Here is a 24,188-nt window from a genome sequence, read left to right on the forward strand (position 1 = left end):
AGGACATTCCATTAAAAAAATCAATCAAATAAAGATAATTTTAAAAATGTATGTGAAAAAACTGTTGCATTATGCAGTTTCTGATCAAGACAATTTTTTAATGTAAAAAGCTAAAACTGTCAATTTCCTGGGTCTCAGGAGGATATTATCTCCATGAAATAAGTAATAACTAATATTAGAGTATGATAAAATGTGAGAAAACATCAGCGATTTAGCAATTAGCGACATGAAAAATGTTTTTATTTCGAAGTTTTCACACAGTTTATCACTTTCTGATGATGAGTTTTAAATACATGTTTCTTTGTTTCAAAAATTAAATGCATGGTGTCCAGCTGAGTGGACATTTTTGTGACTCCACGAAAAATAGGTTCATAAAAAAAAATTCATTTGCATTGTTTTTTTCATGCCTAAAGAGGAATAAAAACACTCAAGAAAAAAATATTGACTAAGGTTCTCATAATTCATGCATGAAAGGGTTAAAAACAATGGAAAATTATGTTCCGTGCTAAAAGTAAAAGTCTTCCTGTTTGTATTCAGAAAAATTTTAAGTTAAGAGAAGGAAATTATAATTTAAGAAAGATGTTTGTGTATGAAACATGTAAAGTAAGAACAAACGTTAAATATCGTTGTGTTTCTGTTATTGGGGTCAAATTATGGAACCAGTTGAAGGATGAAGTGAAATTGTGTAGCTCGCTGTCGAGTTTCAAAAAAGCTTTAAGTGGTCAAATTCTCAAGGGCTGTGAAAGTAATATGATTTCAAAGTGACTTAAGAAACTGAATGTAGACTAATTTGTGTTAATGTTTTATCTGCTGCAACTTCAGGTGTGCAGTTGGAGTAAGGATGGGAATAGGAGAAGCAGAAATAAGCCTCTGGCTTCAGCTTCTTCCTTTTTCAGTTACCAATTGTGTTAATTTTTTGTTTTTAAACTTTTTATTTAGATTTTTGAACAATATAAAACAGAACAAAACATCTGAGACAAGACATAGATAAAAATAAAAAAATTACACCACATAGTATTATTACTGTTACAAATATTATACTACATCTATAGATACATTGTCAAATATCGAAATATTCATATATTTGTATACATATGCACACATCTATATAAATACAAAACACCTCATGTCAGGGCTTATAAGAGCAATTCTCGTCAACAACCCAAAAGTTTAATTATACAAACAGTCTTCGACCATGTGCCATCTCCGCTTAAAAGATCCATTTTCATTTGTAATGATGCGGTCATTCTTCCATAGTGTGCACTTGTTTCAGTCTTTGTTTCCATTCTATTACCGTTGGTGATTTGACACTCTTCCAATTTACTGTTACTATTTTTTAGCAATCAATAGTAAAATATGTAAAATATATCTCTGCTCTGCATTAAAATCATTGGCCGGTATGACTCCAAGTAAATAGAACAAAACATTTGAAGGGACTTCTCTTTTTACATTTCTTTCAATTTCTTCTTTGGTATTTTTCCAGTATATAAACAAGCTTGGACAGTCCCAAAAGATGTGTATGGTCACCTGTTTTAGCACAGTTTCTCCAGCATAAAGCTGTAGATGGATCCTTGACAAAATAAGATAGAACCAAAGGAGTATGAAAAAATCTGGTCTTGAGTTTCCAATCAAATTCCCTCCACCACTGACTATTGATGCCTTTATGACTAATATGACATCATTTGTCCCACAGTTCGTCTTCTATAACAGTATTTGACTCCAATTCCCATTTTTCTTTGATATCATAGGTAAACTGTGTTAATTTTATGTTTGTTTTTCTTTTACATGTATGTGTTTTTGTACATAACGGAAATAAAAATATTCATTCATTCATTCATTCAATTTGGAACTAAAATAAAACTACCTGAAAAAATGTCAGTGGAAGCATTTTTTATTTTTGAGATATTTCCCATAAGAGTCAGTCATTCTATATGAGAAGTTCAGTTTTACCCATCAGCCAAATACTGACAAAACTGTGCTAATTCGTCTACAGGGTGGGGAAGCAAAATTTACAATGAACATTTAGTTGTTTTTTCTCAGCAGGCACTACGTCAATTGTTTTGAAACCAAACATATATTGATGTCATAATCATACCTAACACTATTATCCATACCTTTTCAGAAACTTTTGCCCATATGAGTAATCAGGAAAGCAAACGTCAAAGAGTGTGTGATTTGCTGAATGCACTCGTCACACCAAAGGAGATTTCAAAAATAGTTGGAGTGTCCATAAAGACTGTTTATAATGGAAAGAAGAGAATGACTATGAGCAAAACTATTACCAGAAAGTCTGGAAGATACTATGAAAGAAGAATGGGAGAAGTTGTCACCCCAATATTTGAGGAACACTTGCGCAAGTTTCAGGAAGCGTGTGAAGGCAGTTATTGAGAAAGAAGGAGGACACATAGAATCAAAACATTTTCTATTATGTCCATTTTCTTGTGGCAAATAAATTCTCATGACTTTCAATAAACTAATTGGTCATACACTGTCTTTCAATCCCTGCCTCAAAATATTGTAAATTTTGCTTCCCCACCCTGCATATCTGAAAATACACAACAAAGGGATGTACTTCTTGAAAATGTGCTGAGAAAATTACCCATAATCCCCTCCTGTTCTTCACGGCATTAGGGTTTGAGGGGCGTCAGTGTGAGGTGGACATCAGTGAATGTTCCAGCAGCCCCTGTGCGAACGGAGGACGCTGCATCGAGAGGTCCTGGCAGGTTCTGTACGGCAGCGAACCTCTGCTGCCTGAACACTTCCACCTGCAGCACGCCGAAGGCTACGTCTGCAGCTGTCCTCCAGGAACCACAGGTACAGGTGGACAGATGGACAGGCAGGGGGCGCACTGGAGGGGCGGCAAACAGCATCTGAAACACAATATTAACCCTTAACCCTTTCATGCACACTGGTCACTACAGTGGACAGTTATTCTACGGCTGTTCTCTTGTGTATTCATGGATTTTCTTGTTGTTGTTGTTGTTGTTTTTTACACACATCTTTATTAAAGTTTTAAGACACTACATATCTTTTCTGACATGAATTGGTAACATTATGTCGATCTCTCCTGAGCATAAAGCCTCAGAATTACAAGCCCTCCCCATAGTTTTCACACAATTTATCAGTAAATACATATTTCTGTGCGTCAAAAATTAAACGTGTGGTGTCCAGCTGAGTGGACATTTTTGCAACTTCATGAAAAATAGGTTCATAAGATTTTTTTTTTTTTTTGTTATTATTTTTTTTTAATGTATTTTTAAAATTTTTGAAATTATTATTGTTATTTTTTTAAATTATTATTATTTATTTTTCAGAAGAAAATTTTTAATCACATTGTTTTTTTCATGCCTAAAGAGGAATAAAAACACTCAGGAAAAAATCTGGATTTAGGTTCTCATAATTCATGCATGAAAGGGTTAAAGACCCAAAGACCCACCACCCAGCACTGATCTCAACTGTTTAATCCCTGTTGATCAGTTAATACTATCAATACATGTAAATAATTGGTGTAAAATACAGTTTGTCGTCTTTTCATGGTCATCAGATATGACCCATTTGGACCTTCAGAAGCTCCGTAGTTACCGTGGAAACACCGTCATCTTCTACAACATTGATTCACCAGTAAAACCCCTAGAGTTGGATCAATGACAGTGGATGGACACACTGGGTTTATGTTCAGTTAGTGATATTTTTGCTGGAAAAAGTCCCATTTTCTTCAGTTTTGTCTGTTTTGATATAATAACCTTTGAACTTGCTCTGAGATTTAATGAACAGCTACATGATAAGTGAACTAAATATAGAAAAATACATGATTTAAAGTGGAAAAAAAACTCAAAATAAAGAAGGTAATATTACAATAAATGAAGCAGCACTGATCTCTTAGCAGTTTAAATATGGTGCCCTGGATGAGATTAGCCAATAGGAAGAGCAGAAGAGGATCAGCTGATGTGGGCGGGGCTTGAGATTAGCGTTTGTGAATCGTGCACCAATGTGAGCTGAGCTTGACTTCATGGTCTGAACGGACATCATGCTCCATCAGGCTACGTTCAGAACACTCACTTACTGCTTTAGTGTATTTTTTGAGACGCTGCTGTCAAACACAACACTAGCACTAAGACGTCTGCGAGATTTTGATGATCACTTTTAAGTAACACCTAGACCTAAAACTTCTTCTTTTAGCGACTTTCAGATGAATCTTTCTCTACATTTAACCTTTTTGTAGGTGATTTATCATCATTTATTATAATATTATCCTTTGCATTGTGCATTTTTCTGTGAAAATCTGACATTTTCCTGTATTTGATTTACTAATCATGTAGATGATTAGTAAATTCAGTGGTTATTCTATCAAAACAGAGACAACTTTCTTATTTACTAAAGACTTTCATGGCAGTTATAACGAGATGCTGGCTTCAAAAACACAGCCCTTCTATGGACACCTTTATAAATATTGTGAATTATTTACATCATATGGAGCAGATCACTTATATTCTGAGGCTACAAAAGGATGTAGGAGAAGGACAGTGGAAAAAATGGACTCTCTTCTTAGCTCAGTAACTTCAGAAATACTACCTGCTTAAACAGGCGTAACTTATATACACATTTACACTGTGTGAGAATGCATATTTATTCATGTATTCTTTTTTTTTTTCCTATGTAAGTTGTGACCCCCGGATCCTGCTGTTTGTGTTATGTATGTTTAACCACGTTTGTAGGAAAATAAGAAAAATAAAGTAAAAAAAAACAAAAAACTGAGAAAACTGAAGATAAGGTGACATTTTCAGCAAATATATCAATAACTGAACATAAACCCAGTGTGTCCATCCACTGTCATTGATCCAGTTCCTGAATGAATTTCCTCTATATTTAACTTTTTTAAAAAGTGATTTATCAGCATTTATTGTAATATTATCCTCTTTAGTTTGAGTTGGTTTTTTTTTTTCAGTTTAAATCGTGTATTTTTCTTTTAGTTCACTTATCATGTAGCTGTTCATTAAATCTCAGAGTAAATTCAAAGGTTATTATATCAAAACAGAGAAAATGAAAGAAAAAGTGACTTTTTCAGTAAATCTATCATTAATTGAACATAAACCCAGTGTGTTCATCCACTGTCATTGATCCAACTCCATGGGTTTAACTGGTGAATCAATGTTGTAGAAGATGATGGCGTTTCCACGGTAACTACGGAGCCTCTGAACGTTCACATGGGTCATATGTGATGACCATAAGAAGACAACAAACTGCATTTTACACTAATTATTTACATGTATTGATCGGATTAGTGGATCAACAGGTATTAGACAGTTTAAATCAGAAGATGCTTTTGGTCACCGGTGGATGTTTAGGTGTTTATGGGTTAAGTAGAGCACAGACACGTGACATTAAATAAGTTTAGTTCCAAAAGAAGAATATTCCACTATTCCAGCTTACACAAACTGATTTATCACCATTTATTGTAATATGATCCTCTTTATTTTGAGTTTTTTTTCCAGTTTAAATCATGTATTTTTCTATATTTAATTCCCTTATCATGTAGCTGTTCATTAAATCTGAGAGTAAATCCCAAGGTGACAGTGAAAACTGAAGAAAAAGTGACTTTTTCAGCCACCAGTACCTTCAATTTCCCATTTGGACTAAAAAAATACATGTTTTTCACTGGTAAATTCTTGATGTAGTCTATTTTTGTTAATTATATTGTCGTTCTTTAAATTTTTCTTTCTTTTTTTCTTCTTCTTCTTTCTTTTTTTCTTTAACCCATAAAAACCCAGTGCTGCTTTTGTGGCAGTTCCTGAATGAAATTTCCTCTATATTTAACTTTTTTTTTTTTTTTAAGTTGATTTATTACCATTTATTGTAATACTATCCTCTTTATTTTGAGTTTTTTCCAGTTTAAATCATGTATTTTTCTATATCTAATCCACTTGTCATGTAGTTACCTCCGCCAAGGAGGTTATGTTTTGCCAGGGTTTGTCGTTGTTGTTTGTTTGTTGTTTGTTTTTGTTTGTTGTTGTTGTTTTGTCTGTCCGTTAGTGTGCAACATAACTCAAAAAGTTATGGACAGATTTTGATGAAATTTTCAGGGTTTGTTGGAAATGGGAGGAAGAAATGATTAAATTTTGGTGGTGATCGGGCGTGGGGGGGGGCCCATTTCCAACAAACCCTGAAAATTTCATCAAAATCTGTCCATAACTTTTGGAGTTATGTTGCACACTAACGGACAGACAGACAGACAGACAAACACAAACCCTGGCAAAAACATAACCTCCTTGGCGTGGGGGGGCCCACGGGGGGGGCCATTGATCAGCCTTGGCGGAGGTCTGCGCTCTCCGAGTGCTTTTCTAGTTGTTCATTAAATCTCAGAGTAAATTCAAAGGTTATTATATCAAAACAGAGAAAAGGAAAGAAAAAGTGACTTTTTCAGTAAATATATCCATAATTGAACATAAACCCAGTGTGTCCATCCACTGTCATTGATCCAACTCCATGGGTTTCACTGGTGAATCAATGTTGTAGAAGATGACGGTGTTTCCACGGTAACCACGGAGCCTCTGAATGTCCACATGGGTCATATGTGATGACCACAAGAAGACAACAAACTGTATTTTACACCAATTATTTACATGTATTGATCGGATTAGTGGATCAACAGGTATTAGACAGTTTAAATCAGTAGATACTTTTGGTCACCGGTGGATGTTTAGGTGTTTATGGGTTAAGTAGAGCACAGACACGTGACATTAAATAAGTTTAGTTGCAAAAGGAGAATATTCCACTATTCCAGCTTACACAAACAGGTTACATGGGACTGTGAGCTGTTTCCTGCTGAGAATCGTGTTCTATAAACTGACTCCCTACCAATGGCTGTGGCCCTGACTCACTAAGGTGGCCAAATAGCATTAGTTTAATCCCCAGGATCTGGCTTTGCTGGTCTCCTGACTGGAGCTATTCAACCCTATGTGGCTACAGAGGAGTAGACGGAGGAGCAGACGTCCGCTGCTATGGCCTGCATACACAGACACTAATATGGTGCAGTTAGTCGAGTTTGGGTCTGTTCTGGTGGAAAGAGTTACGGCATGATGTGGACACCTGCACCATGGACCTGGGGGATTTTGTTGCTTGCAACAGGTAACAACATAATACCTTTTTCTGCCCTGTTAGGTCAGGGGTGTCAAACTCATTTTATTTCAGGGGCCCGATTCAGCTAAATTTGATCTGAAGTGGACTGAACCAGTAAAATATACATAATAATATATAAATAATGTCAACTCCAAACTTTTCTCTATGTTTTAGAGCGAAAAAAGTTAATTTGCATTATGAACAGGTTTACATCCACAAACTGTCCTTTCAAAAGATGTGAATAAGATGAACAAACTGAAAAATAAGTGTAATTTTAACAATATTATACCTCAGTTTATCATTTACACATGCACATTATAACTTATAGATCACAGTGGATCTACAAATACACAAAACATTTAATAAGAGGTAGAATATTGTTAAAAATGTACTTGCTTCTCTTAAGACATTTCAGGTTATTCACATTTTTTTGCAAAATTATACTTTGTTTTAATGTAAATACATGAAATATTTACATTTACAAAGAGAAACATTTGGAGTTGTCATTATTTATATATTATTATGATAGTATTTGACTGAATCCTGCCCACTTGAGATTGAATTAATGTGGAACCTGAACGAAAAGAATTGTTAATGTCTTCAGTGTAATTTTTGCATTTCACAAATTCATCCCAAGAGCCAAAGTGGACCCTTTGGTGGGCCGGATATGGCCCTCGGGCCGCATGTTTGACACCTGTGTGTTAGGTGTTTAGGCCGAGGTATTAGGTAATAGGTGTTTAGTATTAGGTTGGTTTTCTTTCAGTTAATAATGTGGCTGTGGATGAACATGTTCTTGTATTTTCGAAACAATGCATCTAAACGTGGATAAAAGGAATGACAAAACTGAAAAATAAGATAAGATTCAAGAATTAACTCCAATTATGAACAGAGGGGGACACCATTACACCACTTTACAACAAACCTGTGGCGTTGGTGTTGAACCCAAAACAAGGAAAAGCATTGTCCGCCCCAAAGACACCCCCCTCCCAATGGGCTAATATTCTAAACCTCGGCATGAGGCAAGAGTTGAAATGTTGCCAAATCTGTTTTTCACGCAGGTTTACCTTCTAATCTGATTAGATAACTGGCTGGTTGTTTTAATTGTTAGACGGAGAGTAAACATTTCTCATCCAGTGTTGAATCACAGACAGGGATGGTCCAGTGGTGGTCGTGGGGGGGATGCTAACCTCAGCACATGCAATGCACTGATTCTCTGACATATCATCAATATTGTTATTTCAGATTCACTTGGTAAATCCTGTCAGTTTTCAATATTTAACCCCTTGTACACTATTGCTGAAAATTCCCCTCAGTATTCCAGTGTTTTTGTAATGAGGTGCTGCTCAGCGCTAACTGTGAATGTACATAATATTAGCCTCATAGCATAATTGTCATATTTTTGGCCAAATTATAATATCTGCATTACTTAACTTTCCTAAAACTGCTGTATAATTTGTCATCATTGGCTATGACCTGAAAAAAAAAAAGACTTTGGCAACTATACTATGAAGCTATCAGTATGTTACATCATATATTATCGATGATCCCTGACGTTCATGGGTCAGTTTCAATGGTCTGTTTCAGTACCTGCGTTATGAGTTTCATGACATTCTACTGTTTTTTTAAAAAAAATTTTTTATCATTTTAATTTTGTTTGGATTGTCGACTAGAGGAACTGATCAACAGTAGCATCGATATAATATCCAACGTACCTGAGAATGGAAAATTTGTTTAACCCTTTCATGCACAAATTATGAGAATGTTAATCAAGATTTATTTCTTTATTCCTCTTCAGGCATTTAAAAAACAATGAGATTTTTTTTTTCTTTCTTTTTTTATGAAGCTATTTTCATGGAGTTGCAAAAATGCGTGTTTAATTTTTAAAGCAACGAAACGTGTATTTACTGATATACTGTGTGAAAACTAAGAATAAAAACATTAATGCTGCTAATTTGATGTTTTCCACACATTTTAACATACACTACAAACAAAAAAGTTAAGGATATTTAAAATTTTTGGGGCTATTTTTTCAGTTGGGATTTTTACACAACACTTTTTACTTTTTTTGTGTGTGAATTGAATTGAAACACATTTTTTAATGACTAGACATAGTTTTATTTACAAATAGCAAAAATGACAAAAAAAAAAAAAGACAAAAAAAAAAGATATATCCTTAACTTTTTGTTTGTAGTGAACTCTAATACTGGTCACTTCATGAGATAATATGCCCCAAAAAAACCCAAAAAACTTTTGTTGTTAATTACAGTCTAATAACGATAACAAGGAATTGATTTACACTCAAACATGTTAGATTTGGTTTACGAAGAACAACCAAGTTACAGTAATGTTATCAGTTGCAGAGTATTGTGTATTGTGATGGCTGATATGAAACTAAAACAACAAAATCCATGAATATACAAGAGAACAGCTGGAGAATAACCTTTAGTTGGACCAGGCATTAAAATGAACAAGAAATTGAAGAAAACAAGGGGTGGTCTAATAATTTTTTCCGCAACTGTAGGTGCTATATTCAAATTAACAATCTCCACTTAATTTAGCATCTATTTGACAGCAACAACGCACATAATACATTTTTTTTTTATATGATTGTACATTCATTTAGTTAGTATGGAGTTTGAGTGGCCCTTTAATTAATAGCTGAGTATAATAGGACTGAAACATGGGACCAGACTAATCCCTGGATCACCGTATGAATAATTGACTGTATGTTCGTATGTTGACAGGTTCCCTCTGCCAGGAGGTGATAAACCAGTGCGACTCCAGCCCATGCCAGAATGGGGGACGTTGCGAGGGTTTCGTAGGAGGTTACACCTGCCACTGCCTCAAACAGAGCCACAGCGGGGTCTTCTACGGGGGTCCCAACTGTGATGTGAGGCTGGTGGGCTGTAAGGGTCACGAGTGCCAGAACCGAGGCTCCTGCTTTCCATTTCTATTCAACGGGACTCATGGCTACACCTGCTCCTGTACAGCTGGGTACACCGGCCCCCTCTGCAAGACCCCCACCACCTTCTCCTTCGAACGTAAAGGCCATTTGCTGTTTCACAACCTCCTGGTGGACATGGAGGTGTTCTGGAACATCACCTTAAGCTTCAAGACCGTTCTGCCGAGGGCGGTGTTGTTTCAGAGGAGCACTGGGGGGCTGCTGCTGGGCCTGGTGCTGGAGGGGGGGCAGCTTCGCCTCACGCTTGAGCGAAGAGGCCTCTTGCCGGGGAGGAGGTCGGAGAGTCCCAGCCAGGTTCTGGAGCTTCCACACAATGTCACAGATGGAGAGTGGCATCTGTAGAGGCTGTGCTTGGAAACCGAATGCTCAGCCTGAAACTCTTGGACGTGGCTCAGAGCTATGGCAGGCAAATGTATCACAAGGTGGCCCCGGTCCAAAGCCCTACCCAGACCTAGTGCTGCCTCTTTTCACCAATACTTTCATCGGGGGAGTGCTCGAGGAGGCCGACCCCCCCCCCAGCGTGGAGCTTCCACTTCCAGCGTTCATTGGCTGCATGCGGGATGTTTTCGTGGACTGGCAGCTCGTGATCCCTGAGGAACTACTGAGTGAGTCCGCTGTAAACGTGTCCCCGGATGCAGAAACAGGGACCGCTGCCTGGATGTGCCTTGCCAAAACAGAGGACAGTGTGTCAACCTGTGGCAGAGCTACCAGTGCCGGTGTCCAAGGCCTTACGAGGGGCAGGACTGCGAGAAGGGTACGTGTCTTTAGCCTCAGTCGCAAAAGGGTGGAAAGTAATGACGGAAAAATAACAGGCAGGGAACTGACTTTTCACACCCAGTATTAAGGTTCAATATCCTTGAAGACACAGGTTTCAAACACATTTTAGTTCAGGGGCCAAATTCAGCTGATGCCGCGTTTCCACTGTGTGTACCAGCTTGACTCGGCTCGGCTCAACTCGGCCTTTTTGCCTTTCCATTACAAAAAAGGACCTGGAATCTGGTACCCGGTACTAGTTTTTTGTATTACCTCCACCGAGGTTCCAAGCGATACTAAACTGTGACGTATAACACTGCAGACCACTGGTTGGTCAGACAGTTTTCTCTGTGACCCGCCGTTTACAAAAAACAGATGTAGAAGTTGACAGTAAATCTAGCGGTAGGTTAATCCACATGATAACAGCCCAAAACTACACCATGGGCGGTCGAGGAGATTCAGTCTTTGGTGGCCGACGTAAAAATTCAGACAGGACAACACGCAATGAGCGAGTTTATCAGCAACTCTCTGAGCAGACGACACGGAAATAACGCGCCGCACCTCTATGACGTCCAGGTACTGTAAAGTCTGTAGTATCCTGTAATTGAAACGGTCTCCAGGAATACCGAGTCGAGCTGGTTCCACGTAGTGGAAACGCAGCATAAAATTGATCTGTAGTGGGCCGAACCAGTAAAATAATAACATAATAATACAGAAATAATGTCAACTCCAAACTTTTCTCTATGTTTTAGAGCGAAAAAAGTTAATTTACATTATGAACAGGTTTACATCTACAAACTCTCCTTTCAAAAGATGTGAATAACACGAATAAACCGAGAAAATTAAGTGTAATTTTAACAATATTATGCCTCAGTACATGTACAGTATAACTTACAGATCACAGTGGATCTACAAACACACAAAATATTGAGTAACAGGGAGAATATTGTTAAAACTGTACTGACTTCTCTTAAGACATTTCAGGTTATTCACATTTTTTTTGCAAAATTATACTTTGTTTTAGTGTAAATACATGAAAATATTTACAATTAGAAAGAGAAACATTTGGAGTTGTCATTATTTTTATGTTATTATGATAGTATTTTACTGGTCCTGCCCACTTGAGATTGAATTGGTCTGAATGTGGAACCTGAACTAAAAGGATCGTTAATATCTTAGTGTAATTTTTGCATTTCACAAATTCATCCCAGGGGCCGGACTGGACCCTTTGGTGGGCTGGATTTGGCCCCCGGGCCGCATGTTTGACACCTGTGTGATAGAAAGTAGGCTGGACCAGTAAAATAATATATATAATAGGATAAGAACTTTGGAGTGAAAAAAGTAAATTCCGTAATGAATGTTTACATCTACGAATTGTACTTTAACATAACATGAACAAATATGAACCTGAAAATTTGTTAGTAAAATAAGTGCAACGTTAACAATATTACACCTTAGTTTATCATTTATACATGTGAATCACAATTTAGAGATCACAGGGGATCTACAAATACACAAAACAATGAAAAAAGGCAGAATATGATTAAAATTCCACATACTACTCTTAAGACATTTCAGATATTCACATTTTTTGTAAAAAGCTTGTCTGTAAATGTGAACATTTTTGTGTAATTTTACTTTTTTTACACTAAAACAAGAGACAAATTTACAGTTTTCATTACTTATATGGTTATTATGATAGTATTTTACTGGTCTGATCCACTTTAGACTGAAATGACCTCAAATGATTTTAACATCCTTGATTGTTAATATCTTCAGTGTAATTTTTTGCATTTCACAAATTCATCCAAGGGTCCGATTGAACCCCGGATTGAATTTGGCCCCTGGGCCGTATGTTTGACATCTGTTCTCTAAGAGATTTGAGTTTTCATTTTTATTCAATCTAAGTCTATTTTTTTTAATTTGATCTGTTTGCTTAGAGTTAGTCACCAAAATTACTTGGATCCACTTAAGGAAAAAAAATGTTCTTTCATGGTACAAAAGCCTTCTGTCTGACAGCTTTGCTCACAGTTTCATATATCATAAAATATTGTTCAACTTCTGGGTGTAATAGAATGGTTGGCCACCGAGGATGCCCTTTTCTTTTCACTTTTCCAGGTTTTATGCACAGTTTGGCCATTTAGGTTTAATTATGATACTGAGGGAATTTAATGAGCTACATATTTTACTTATACACTGCAAAAATCTAAATCTTACCAAGTGTATTTTTTCTCATTTCTAGTCCAAATATCTCATCACACTTCAATAAGACAGAATCACCTAAGGCAGGGGTCTCAAACTCATACTCCTTCAAGGGCCACATTCGATCTGATTTGATCTCCAGTGGGCCAAACCAGTAAAATAATAACATGATAATAACCTATAAATAATGACAACTCCAAATTTTTGTCTTTGTTTTAGTGCAAAAAACCCCCATTAAATTATGAAAATATTTTAGAAACTATCCAAACAAAAAAAAAGTGAATAACCTGAAAAAACTGAAATTTCTTAAGAAAAATAAGTGCGGTTTAACAATATTCTGCCTCAACTTCTCATTTCTACATGTGCATTATGGATTCGGATCTACAAAGACACTAAACACTGAGGAACAGGCAGAAAATAGTTTAAAATTGTGCTTAATTTTCTTTAGACATTTCAGGTTGTTCATATTTATTCAGGTTATTCACATTTTATTTTCACAGGATATTTTGTAAATGTTAATATTTTCATAATTTAATGTTATTTTTTTGCAGTAAAACAAAGAAAAAACATTTAAGTTGTCATTATTTATCGGCATAATGTAATATTTTTTTTCTTATCAAACTGTGAAGAAATATGGAGTCATTAGTTTTGTAGGTTATTATTTTACTCGAGAAGAAATTGGTCTGTATGTGGAAATGAGGTCGGCAGCCTTGACTGAAATTTTTCCACTTAGTAAATTCATCCCACAGGCCAGATTGGAACCTTTGGGGGGCTGCATTTGGCCCCCGGGCCGCATGTTTGAGACCCCTGACCTGAGGAGTAACTTTTCAGTGAGATTTAAGAACTTACTTTTAGACAGTCGATCTTGAAAATCATATTTCGCCATGTTTACGGAATAACTTCTCATGTCATTTCGAGATAATAAATAAACAGATCATCACATTTGTGATTTAATGGAAAAACAAACATTATGCACTTAAGTGAAATATTTAGTTCATTAACGAAAAACAAACAGAACAAGAAAGCACTTGGAAAGCACAGACCTCTGCCAAGACAGATCTGCCCCCCCCCGATCAACACCAAAATCTTATCATTTCTTCTTTGTGCCAGTATCAACATTTCCTGAAAATTTCATGAAATCCGTCCATAACTTTTTGAGGTATCTTGATAACTAACAAACAAACATGCAAATGCGCAAACACACAACGCAAAGTGATCACAAAACCTCCTGGCAAAGGTAAAAAGACTTTCAAACATTTCTGACAATAACCAATAATGACTAAGCTGACATAAGAGCGGACTATCCACACATAGCCACATTTAGCACAATGTGATCTCAAGCAGGCTGGACCAGTAAAATAACAGGCATAATAACTTTTACATACCTAAGAATAAAAAACTTTCACTTTGTTTTACTGTGAAAAAAGTCAAATTGCATTATGAAAATATGAATAACCTCAACAACTGTGTACAACCTGACATTTGTTAAGAAAAAAAAAGGGCGCAATTTCAAGGATATTATGTCTCAGCTTATTATTAACACAAGTTATGGGTCACAGTGAATCTATTATTTGTTGAAATTGAACTTTTTTTTCTGAACACATTTCAGGTTATTCTTATTTTATTGTGTATAGTTATATAGTATTGTTGTATAGTTTGTAAATGTAAATATTTTCATCATGTAATCTGACATCCTTGATTGTTAATATCTTCAGTGTAATTTTTCCATTTTGCAAATTCATCCTGTGGGCCAGATCGGAACCGTATGTTTGACACCCCTGATCTGGTTCATATGCAATTTAGTTTCCAATCAGAACAAGCTGAACACAATTACAGTAATTCTATCAACTGCACTGACTAATCACTGTCAAGCCTCCATTTGACATTAGTTTGTGGATGTTTTCTGCCTCCTCTTGCTTTAATAACCTCTTTAGCCCTATCGGCCCGTCGGTGGGCCTAAAAAATTATATTAACATTCATCTACTATAAAAATATAATAAATCAGGACGATGGATGTTTTTTTCAACTTTTCCTCAAAGTTTAGACCCTAATGTTAATAAAAGTACATCAAAGTGTATTTTAGTGCAAACTTTAATGTTCAAACATGATTTTTAATCTTTGTGGGGTGAAATATACGCTATTAAAAATCCTCCGACGCGAACAATTAATTTATGCATATCATCGTCAATCCAGCCGAAAAAAAAAACAGGCGAGGATAAAAGTTTGAATTTCTCTTTTAGTTTGTTACAGTTTACTCAGGCAGAGTAATAGATACAATATTTTAGACAATGGGAATAGATTCTGTGAGGTCTCTAAATGTCCATAGACACCAAGAACATCCATATGAACCTTATTATTGTGAAGGAATTCTTCATTTACTTGGGGTATGTCTGTTTAGGTGTTTTTCCCCTGAAAATATGGTCAGGGTTAAACAAGTTAAAAGGCTCATATTTCTCTAATCCCACTTTTCTTAGTCTGTGGTTAATTTATTTGCATATTTGGACCCTAATAGTTCATACAGTTTGAATTTGAACCCTCCAGCTGCTGTAAAACTATCTTTATAGTCATTTTGGCAAAATCCAGTGGATTCTACAACCCGTTTTAATTCCTGCTTAATTTGTTACGTTAGAACTAGTCACGACATTTGCACATATAAGGTCAAGGTTCTGATGAGCATTTCTCAGACTAATAATTGTTTATCAGCAGCAGTGGTTGGAGTCCATACTGAAAATATGTCCAAACTTGGAGGCGATTACCTAAAATGTTCAGTTGTTAGTTGAACGGGACAGAGCAGCACAGCCAACAACCTGGAGGGGGCGGAGCCTGAAGTGACTCATGTGCATTTAAAGGGCCAGTGCTCCAAACCACCTTTCTGGTGTCATTAATAATAATAATAATAATAATAATAATAATAATAATGGATTGGATTTATATAGCGCTTTTCTAGACACCCAAAGCGCTTTACATTATTAACCCATTATTCATTTGCTCTCACATTCTCCCTCTGGTGGTGGTAAACTACATATGTAGCCACAGTTGCTCTGGGACAGACTGACAGAAGCGTGGCTGCCAATTTGCACCTACGGCCCCTCCGACCACCGCCAAACATTCATACACCAGTGTGGGTGGCACTGGAGGCAAGGAGGGTGAAGTGTCTTGCCCAAGGACACAACGGATGGACTAGGACAGAGCGGGATTCGAGCCGCCAACCCTTCGGTTATTGGACGACCCGCTCTACCACCTGAGCCACAGCCGTCCCTGCATTACCCAGAAATAGGGTTGAAGATGGACTTGTGAAGTTGAATGAATGAAGAATTCAGACCCAAGCAGAGCATTCACAAGGAGATGCATAATTCCATTTAAAAAAAACCAAAATATCCCTCCTTACGCATCAATAAACTGACAAATTGAGATTCAGTCTAACTGACAGTAAAGTGTGCCAGGTCACTCTCACTCGATTCCCTAAGCAGCTGATTAACTAACATTCTTTATTCTTGATGTGCAACAGCGCAGCAGAAGCCATGGCGAAGGTCAGAGGCACAGATCCTCTTAGCTGATCGGGTGGATTAAGGATGTAAGGGAATCTACTTCGGAAAACCTGCAAGAAAATAGCACACCATACAGCAGTAGTGTGGAAAACTATGACCAGTGCATCAGAATCTGAATGGGAAACAGGAACAATAAGTTGAATTTTTCTGTTAAAAACTCTCCTGCAGTGTTAAATACACCTATTGGATTACCGCCAGTTAAAGCAGATAAGCCGTTAGTTTATATAGATTTTCTTACAGTATATAAATACCCTCACCTACATCGTATGTGTCATGTGTTTCCGACCGTACATTTGCGTGTTCTCAGTGTCCTGGTGCGTTATAAGGTGACAGACCCACAGTGGAAAGTGCTGACCGTGTCCTTCCACACATGTGGGCTGGTGGCAGCTTCATTCTCATATTTCTAGCCCTGTTCTTCAAGAGAGATCTCAAAGCACTGACATTTAGTGTCCTCCACCTAGTTCAAAATGTGAAATCATCAGGAGTTATCAGGAAAATTCAGATCTTAAACTTCCTTTTTTACAGCTCTGTAGTGAAAACAGCAACTAAATAGGAGAAACCTTATGCATTAAGTCAGGGATGTCGAACTCATTTTAGTTCAGGGGCCACTACAGCCTAATAGGATATAAAGTTGGCTAGACCAGTAAAATAATATAAATAATAGGATAAGACCTTAGGAATAATGTCAACTCCAAAGTGTTCTTTATGTTTTTGAGTGAAAAAAGTAGAATTCCGTAATGAAAATGTTCATATCTACGAAGTATACTTGAACATAACATGAACAAATAAGAACACAATGAAAATTCTTAAGAAAAATAAGTGTAATTTTTAACAATATTATGCCTCAACTTATCATTTACACATGTGCATTACACACAATGTTACACAAACATTTGCTAACAGGCAGAATATCGGTCACATTCTGGAGTAAAATAAGAACCATTTCAACAATATTACATCTTGGCTTATTATTAACACAACGTACAGATCACAGTGGATCTAGAAATTCATAAAACATTTAGTAACAGACAGAATATTGTTAAAATTCTACATAGTTCTCCAAAGACATTTCAGGTTCTTCATATTTGTTCAGGTTCTTCAATTTTTTTTTGGAAAAGGCTAGTCTGTAAATGTAAACGTTTTTGTGAAATTTAACTTAAAAAAAAAATAAAACAAAGACAAAAATGTGCAGTTTTCATTATTTATAGGTTATTATGATAGTATTTGAATTAAGCAAAAAAAAAAAAATCTGCCGATGGAACAAGTGGAAATTATCTTGGTAAGATTTCTTGAAATCAGATTTTCCAGATCTATTGTCTAAAAATCAGTTCTTATATCTCAGTGAAAAGTTACTCTTTAAGTGATTATGTCTTCTTTGAAGTGTGATGAGATATTTGGACTAGAAATGACAAAAACACACTTGGTAAGATTTAGATTTTTGCAGTGTTTCCCCTGCTGTGAACACATTCGCTTTTGTATGGCCTTTTTTTTGGTGTGTGGGGGGGTGGGGTTTCGGTGGCGAAGCAACACCCTCTGTCAATGACACATCATTGACTTGTATAATGGTATGAACGCGGGTATGAACGGGCAAGCACTCTAGTTCCTAGTGTAACTGGTGCAGGAACCGGCTCCGACACCAGACTGGCAGATCTGAAAACAGCCTCTGATGGCAACAAGCCAACTGAAGTAGGATTCAACATCCTCCTCATACTCACCCAAAAGATAGATAGATAGATAGATAGATAGATAGATAGATAGATAGATAGATAGATAGATAGATAGATAGATAGATAGATAGATAGATAGATAGATAGATAGATAGATAGATAGATAGATAGATAGATAGACAGACAGACAGACAGACAGACAGACAGACAGACAGACAGACAGACAGACAGACAGATAGATAGATCAAAACAGTTTAGCAGATAGACTCTAAAAAACTTGCTAAAGAACTTACTTGAAGAAAACTTTTTGTACAACACTGTGAACAAAAACTTCTGATCAGAAGTCCCCCACATCCCAAACCTCCCAAGAAAAACCAGAAACAGCTGATAAGGGGGTTTATTTAACTTCGGGGTGAGTTAAAGGTCAAAAAATCCCCCCAGAAACAGTTATTTACCAAACATAAAGGAACAAAACAACTACTCCAGGGGTGGTCAACCCTGGTCCTGGAGAGCCACAATCCAGCATGTTTTCGATGTTTCCCTCTTCCAGCACACCTGATGGTTGTTATCAGGCTTCTGCAGAGCTTGATGATAGGCTTATCATTTGAATCAGGTGTGTTGGAAGAGGGAAACATGGAAAACATGCTGGATTGTGGCTCTCCAGGACCAGGGTTGGCCACCCCTGAACCACTCTAACCAAAGCTCCCAACCCAAAAAAACAACAGGAAACTGATCCAACAAAACACTACCAACCCTTGTAGACCTGAGCCGATACTGACCACGCATTTCCACATAAACCAATAAACAAAACAAACAGGTTAGTTGGACGGATCCGATCATTAAACATCCAGTTTGGAGGCTGGAACCAATCACATGCCCACAACACAATAAGTCACCCAACAAATGAAGCCAGTTCACCTGAAACCCATCACTCACACAATCACCACAGCATGGCCTGGAAAAAGGGACACACCGATGCACAATCAGGACTCACTACCTAGAAAATACTCACACAGTCCTGGGGTTAGAACATTTCTGTCACGGCAGATAGATTTTTCTGAAAACAGGCATGATTGCACCCTACTTCACAATGACATCCTCACTGCCTTTTTTCTCATCCTGATTGAGATGTTCACAGTGGCGGAAATTACACACCATTGGCTGGATCCACAAAAGGCCTGTATTTGTGCCCCTAAAAACTGGGGCAAACCAGACAAAAATATAACGCGTAATTCCAAAAGCAGGTGCAAATGGTGAAATTCACTGCAATTCACTGGGCTGCCAAAGCAAATAGTGTCACGGTACACCTGTGCTATTTGCATGGCTGTAAATTAGAGAATGTTCCTACGTTTGGCATAAAATCGTCCCCTCTCTGTGCAAAACCCATCTAATATTCACAAAAAACAGCACACATTTACACCTGCAGTTTGACTGTTGCAATTAATATCTGCAAAAAGGTGGTGGTAATTCTGCACAAACTCCTCTGTTTCTCGTCGCTATCGTCTCTTTTTCTTCAAATCGTTGAGTTCGTGAGGTACGATGGTGTATTAGAGGCACATAAGAAAATAAAAACACCTGTCACTATGAGAATAAAGTCGTAAAATATCAAGATTAAACCTGTAATTTTATGAGAATAAAGTTGAAAACAGAAAGAGTCATAATTTTACAAGAATAAAGTTGTTATATTTTGAGAATAGAGCCATAATATTATGAGAACAAAGTTGTAGTAAAAAAAAAAAAACCTCATAATTTAACAGAAATAACATTGTACTTTTATGAGATTAAAGTCATCATATTCGAGAATAAAGCCATAATATTCTGAGAATAACGTCGTAATTTAAAAACAGGTGGAAAAATATCATATTTACAAGAATAAAGTTGTACTAACTTGTCGCATAATGCAGAACTTGGAACATTTTGTGAGGTTCTACTTTCATTTGGAGTTCAAGTACAAAGGCCAAATACTGAGCCCATTGGCCCCGCCCACCATCAACACATTAGCATTAGTCGTCCGCTCCAACAGGAGTGAAAATTACTGCTTCAATTGTTGCGTTCGCTCTAACTGGAAACTGTCATCAATAAGGCTTTAGGCTAACGGTTCTAAAATATGACTTTTTATCATATATTGCAAATTTATTTTCAAAATGTTACAACTTTAATCTCATAAAAGTACACATTATTTTCCGTAATTATGAGGTTTTTTTTTAAATTACGACTTTATTCTTATAACTTACGAGTTTTATCCTGATATTTTATGGCAATAATCTGTCACATTGTCTCTAAAACAGGGTCTCAAACTCATTTTCTTTCAGGTTCCACATTCAGCCTGATTTGATCTCCAGTGGGCCAGACCAGTCAAATAAAAACATAATAATCTATAAATAATGACAGATGCAAATTTTTGTTTTTGTTTTAGTGCAAAACCCCCATTAAATTATGAAAATACTTACTTTTATAAACTATCCAAACAAAAAAAGATGTGAATTATCGGAAAAGACTGAAATTTCTTAAGAAAAATAAATGCGATTTTAACAATATTATACTTCAACTTATCATTTATACACGTGCGTTATGGATCAGATCTACAAAGACACTGAACGCTTAGTAACAGGCAGAAAATTATTCAAATTGTGCTTAATTTTCTTTAGTCATTTCAGGTTGTTCATATTTGTTCAGGTTATTCACATTTTATTGTATAGGATAGTTTGAAAAGGTAAATATTTTCATAATTTAATGTTATTTTTTGCACTAAAACAAAGACAAATATTTGAAGTTGTCATTATTTATAGGCATAGTGTAATATTATTTTTTTCCACATCAAACCAGAAGAAAATATGAAGTCATTTTTGTAGTTGTAGTTCGTTAAAATTTACTGTCGCAGGTGGGAGACATCATTGGTCCCTTTGACGTTCTTCCTCCACTGTACATCTGGCATGTTGAACTTATGTCTCTGTCCTCCCTAATCAATGTAGCAGAGCTTTGTCAAGTAAATGCACACAGAGTCAAGACAAAATCGGAGATTGAGCAGAATTGGAGCCGCATAAAGTGGTTATTCATGCATAAAATAAACACTGAGTTGATATCTGCAGAAACAACTGACTTTTTGCTCTGGGAAACCACTTTTATATTGTAAAAAGTAGGTTGCGGTTTAGCGACAAACCATACCCATTTTTTATCTTATTTTGAACATTAATCTAGTCACGTTGGAAACTCCCCTTTTTAGCTCGTCTCCAATAGGGTCTGGTCTTTTTGGTGTCTGCAGGATTGGTCAAAACATATACATATGCAACTAATTCCCAGTATTTGATTATCATAGATAAATATGTAACTTTTTCCCAGAATATGTAAATTATTTCCCTGAATGTCCAAAATTTTCCACTCACGTGTATTCTTTTGTACACCACGTTTTCCGAAACTTTCCATGAGCTCACATGTTCTTTCTGCCCGCCCCGTTTTGTAACTTTCCATAAATTCACGTGTTCATTCTTCTGTTGGTCCTCAGGAAAATAAAATCAGCTACTCTGGTACAATCTACACATTACACTAAGAATAACTTCTGGCATGCAAATGAATACAGGTTAAATACTTTTCAATACAAATTGGATACTTTTGATTAAAATACTGATTTTTGACACCACAGTAGGTTCTTCTGCTGTTACTATTTGACTGTAGATCATATTGGTCTGTATGTGGAACCTGAGCTAAAATGAATTCAACAGCCTTGACTGTGGAATTTTTGCACTTGCAAATTCATCCACGGGCTGGATTTGAACCTTTGGCGGGCCCGCATTTGGCCCTTGGGCCGGATGTTTGAGACCCTGCTCTAAAATGTCCCCCTCAGAGAGATTTTGAATACTGTGTTTTGACCCTACTCTAACATAAGAAATAGCCAATATATACAATATGTGCTATCAGGTTGTTTGTTCTTGTTAGATCAGTGGTTTCCAACCGTTTTTGCCTCGTGACCCCATTTTAACATCGCAAATTTCTGGCGGACCCAGACATTCAAAACGGAGACATTTTTTTGCTAAAATTAATTGTTTTTGATCCTGTAATAGTTTTGCCATAATATGTTGCAAATAAACATTAATTTTAGATTCAATTAGTCCTATATAATGTATATATCTGGATGGAGGTAGTAAATCCAGGTGTAGATTACTGCACAAAGGGAGAATTGGATGTTCCTGGTCAGGATATGTACAGTCAGTCCAGCTGTGATTTACAAGGAGGACATTAATACTGAACAAACAAGAACTGAAACTAGGAATTATGAAAGAGCTGCAGCATCTGAAACCGACCACAATGAATAGGGATGTCCGATACTATTGGCCCCACCGATATTATCGGCCCGATATTGGCATAAAATGTAATATCGGTGAATATCGTTATCGGTTTTTTTGCCTATCATTAAAACCGAATAAAATAATGCCTGATTTCGCCGGCATTTACTGACGTATAAATGAAGCATTGTTTGTAGCTGAAAGAAATGTGCAGTTTTCAAACTGTACAGTAGAGTTGCCACACTGTAATAGACTCATGGAGGGAGGGAGAGAAATAAATAAATATGTCCATTTTTTTCACAACTTAAGTTGAAGTATGTATCTTTGCACAGACAGTGTTTACATTTTGAAAGCCTTGTTGCATTTGAGAATGCATCCACTGGGGGCATCACAATAAAATTAGGCATGATGTGTTAATTCCATGACAGGAGATATGTGATGTTCCTAAATTAGTTTAATATCCCACATATATCGGCAGCGGTATCGGTAGATATCGGAATCGGAAATTAAGCGGTTGGACAATATCGGCATATTGGTTTTTGGCAAAAAAGCCATATCGGACATCCCTAACAATTGAACATTTGACAGATAAACAGAACCACAGTGCTGCAGTTTTCACACTCACAGTTTGTCTTTAATGGATTGGGATTGTCTCTGTCAACTCACCATATAGTTTTATTAGGAAGTTTTTAGTTTTTTTTTATCAGTTACTAGAAATTTCAGGCAACCCCATTGATTCCAGGCGACCCCACGTGGGGTTGTGACCCCGAGGTTGAAAAACACTGTGTTAGACGTTTGAGAATAAACCGTATGTTGTCCTTACTATGTTTTCTACAGAGCATCGTGACTGCACCGCTTTGGGAACGAGGACTCTCAGAGTTACGCTGCGTTCACTGTCACCAACAATCTGACCGATCACCTCATCATCTCCCTTTTTGTTCGCACGAGGAAGAGTAACGGACTCCTTCTAGCGCTCGCCGACAACACCAGCAGCGAGTACCTGCACATGTGGCTGGAGGACGGCATGGTGGGCGTTCAGCTCAACGGCTCCAACAGTCTGAAATCAGAGAGCGTGATCGACGACGGAGAGGTCCACTTTGTGAGTTTAAAGTGGAGAAGGAGCTCATGACACTGTACGTAGAAGAAGAGAAGCAGGGTGAGGTGGACATCAGGACCGTGGAGGTTCAGGCTGGAGACTCTGTGTACGTGGGGGGTCTGTTGGAGAGCAGCAGAACCTCAGTGTTTTGGAGGAATACTTTAAAGGCTGTCTGCAGGACTGAGGATTAACGACCGGAGGCTGCAGTTCTTGGGCTGGACGCGTCAGTCAGGTCGTACCCTCTGGAGCTCATGGGAAACGTAACGGCCGATGCTCCGGGGACAACACCTGCAGTGTAAGGACACAGCGCAGAGGCAGAGGGTTTACTCAGATGTCCGAGAACAGCTGCTGAAACTTTTATCTGAACCCTTAGATGAACCAGTGTCTGGAAACTACCACACTTCCATGAATGGTCCAAAATAACCCACATTAAAATCAAAGTGTTTTTTGTCGTTTTGCCATTGTTAAAATAGTCATTTGATTTATATTTTAGTTAATAAGAGAAGGATTTCATGTGTAAAATAGTTTTATTTTCATTTTTTAGCATCTTTAACATTTTTAAAT

The 24,188-nt window shown here is 37.0% G+C and overlaps 1 pseudogene; it reads left to right on the forward strand.

The window, feature by feature from the left end:
• Positions 1-6,874: 6,874 nt before the first annotated feature.
• Positions 6,875-24,188, forward strand: part of LOC115417774 (protein crumbs homolog 1-like) — a 54,366-nt pseudogene continuing 37,052 nt past the window's right edge.

The sequence above is a fragment of the Sphaeramia orbicularis genome, chromosome 4 (assembly GCF_902148855.1).
Source record: "Sphaeramia orbicularis chromosome 4, fSphaOr1.1, whole genome shotgun sequence".
NCBI lineage: Eukaryota > Metazoa > Chordata > Actinopteri > Kurtiformes > Apogonidae > Sphaeramia > Sphaeramia orbicularis.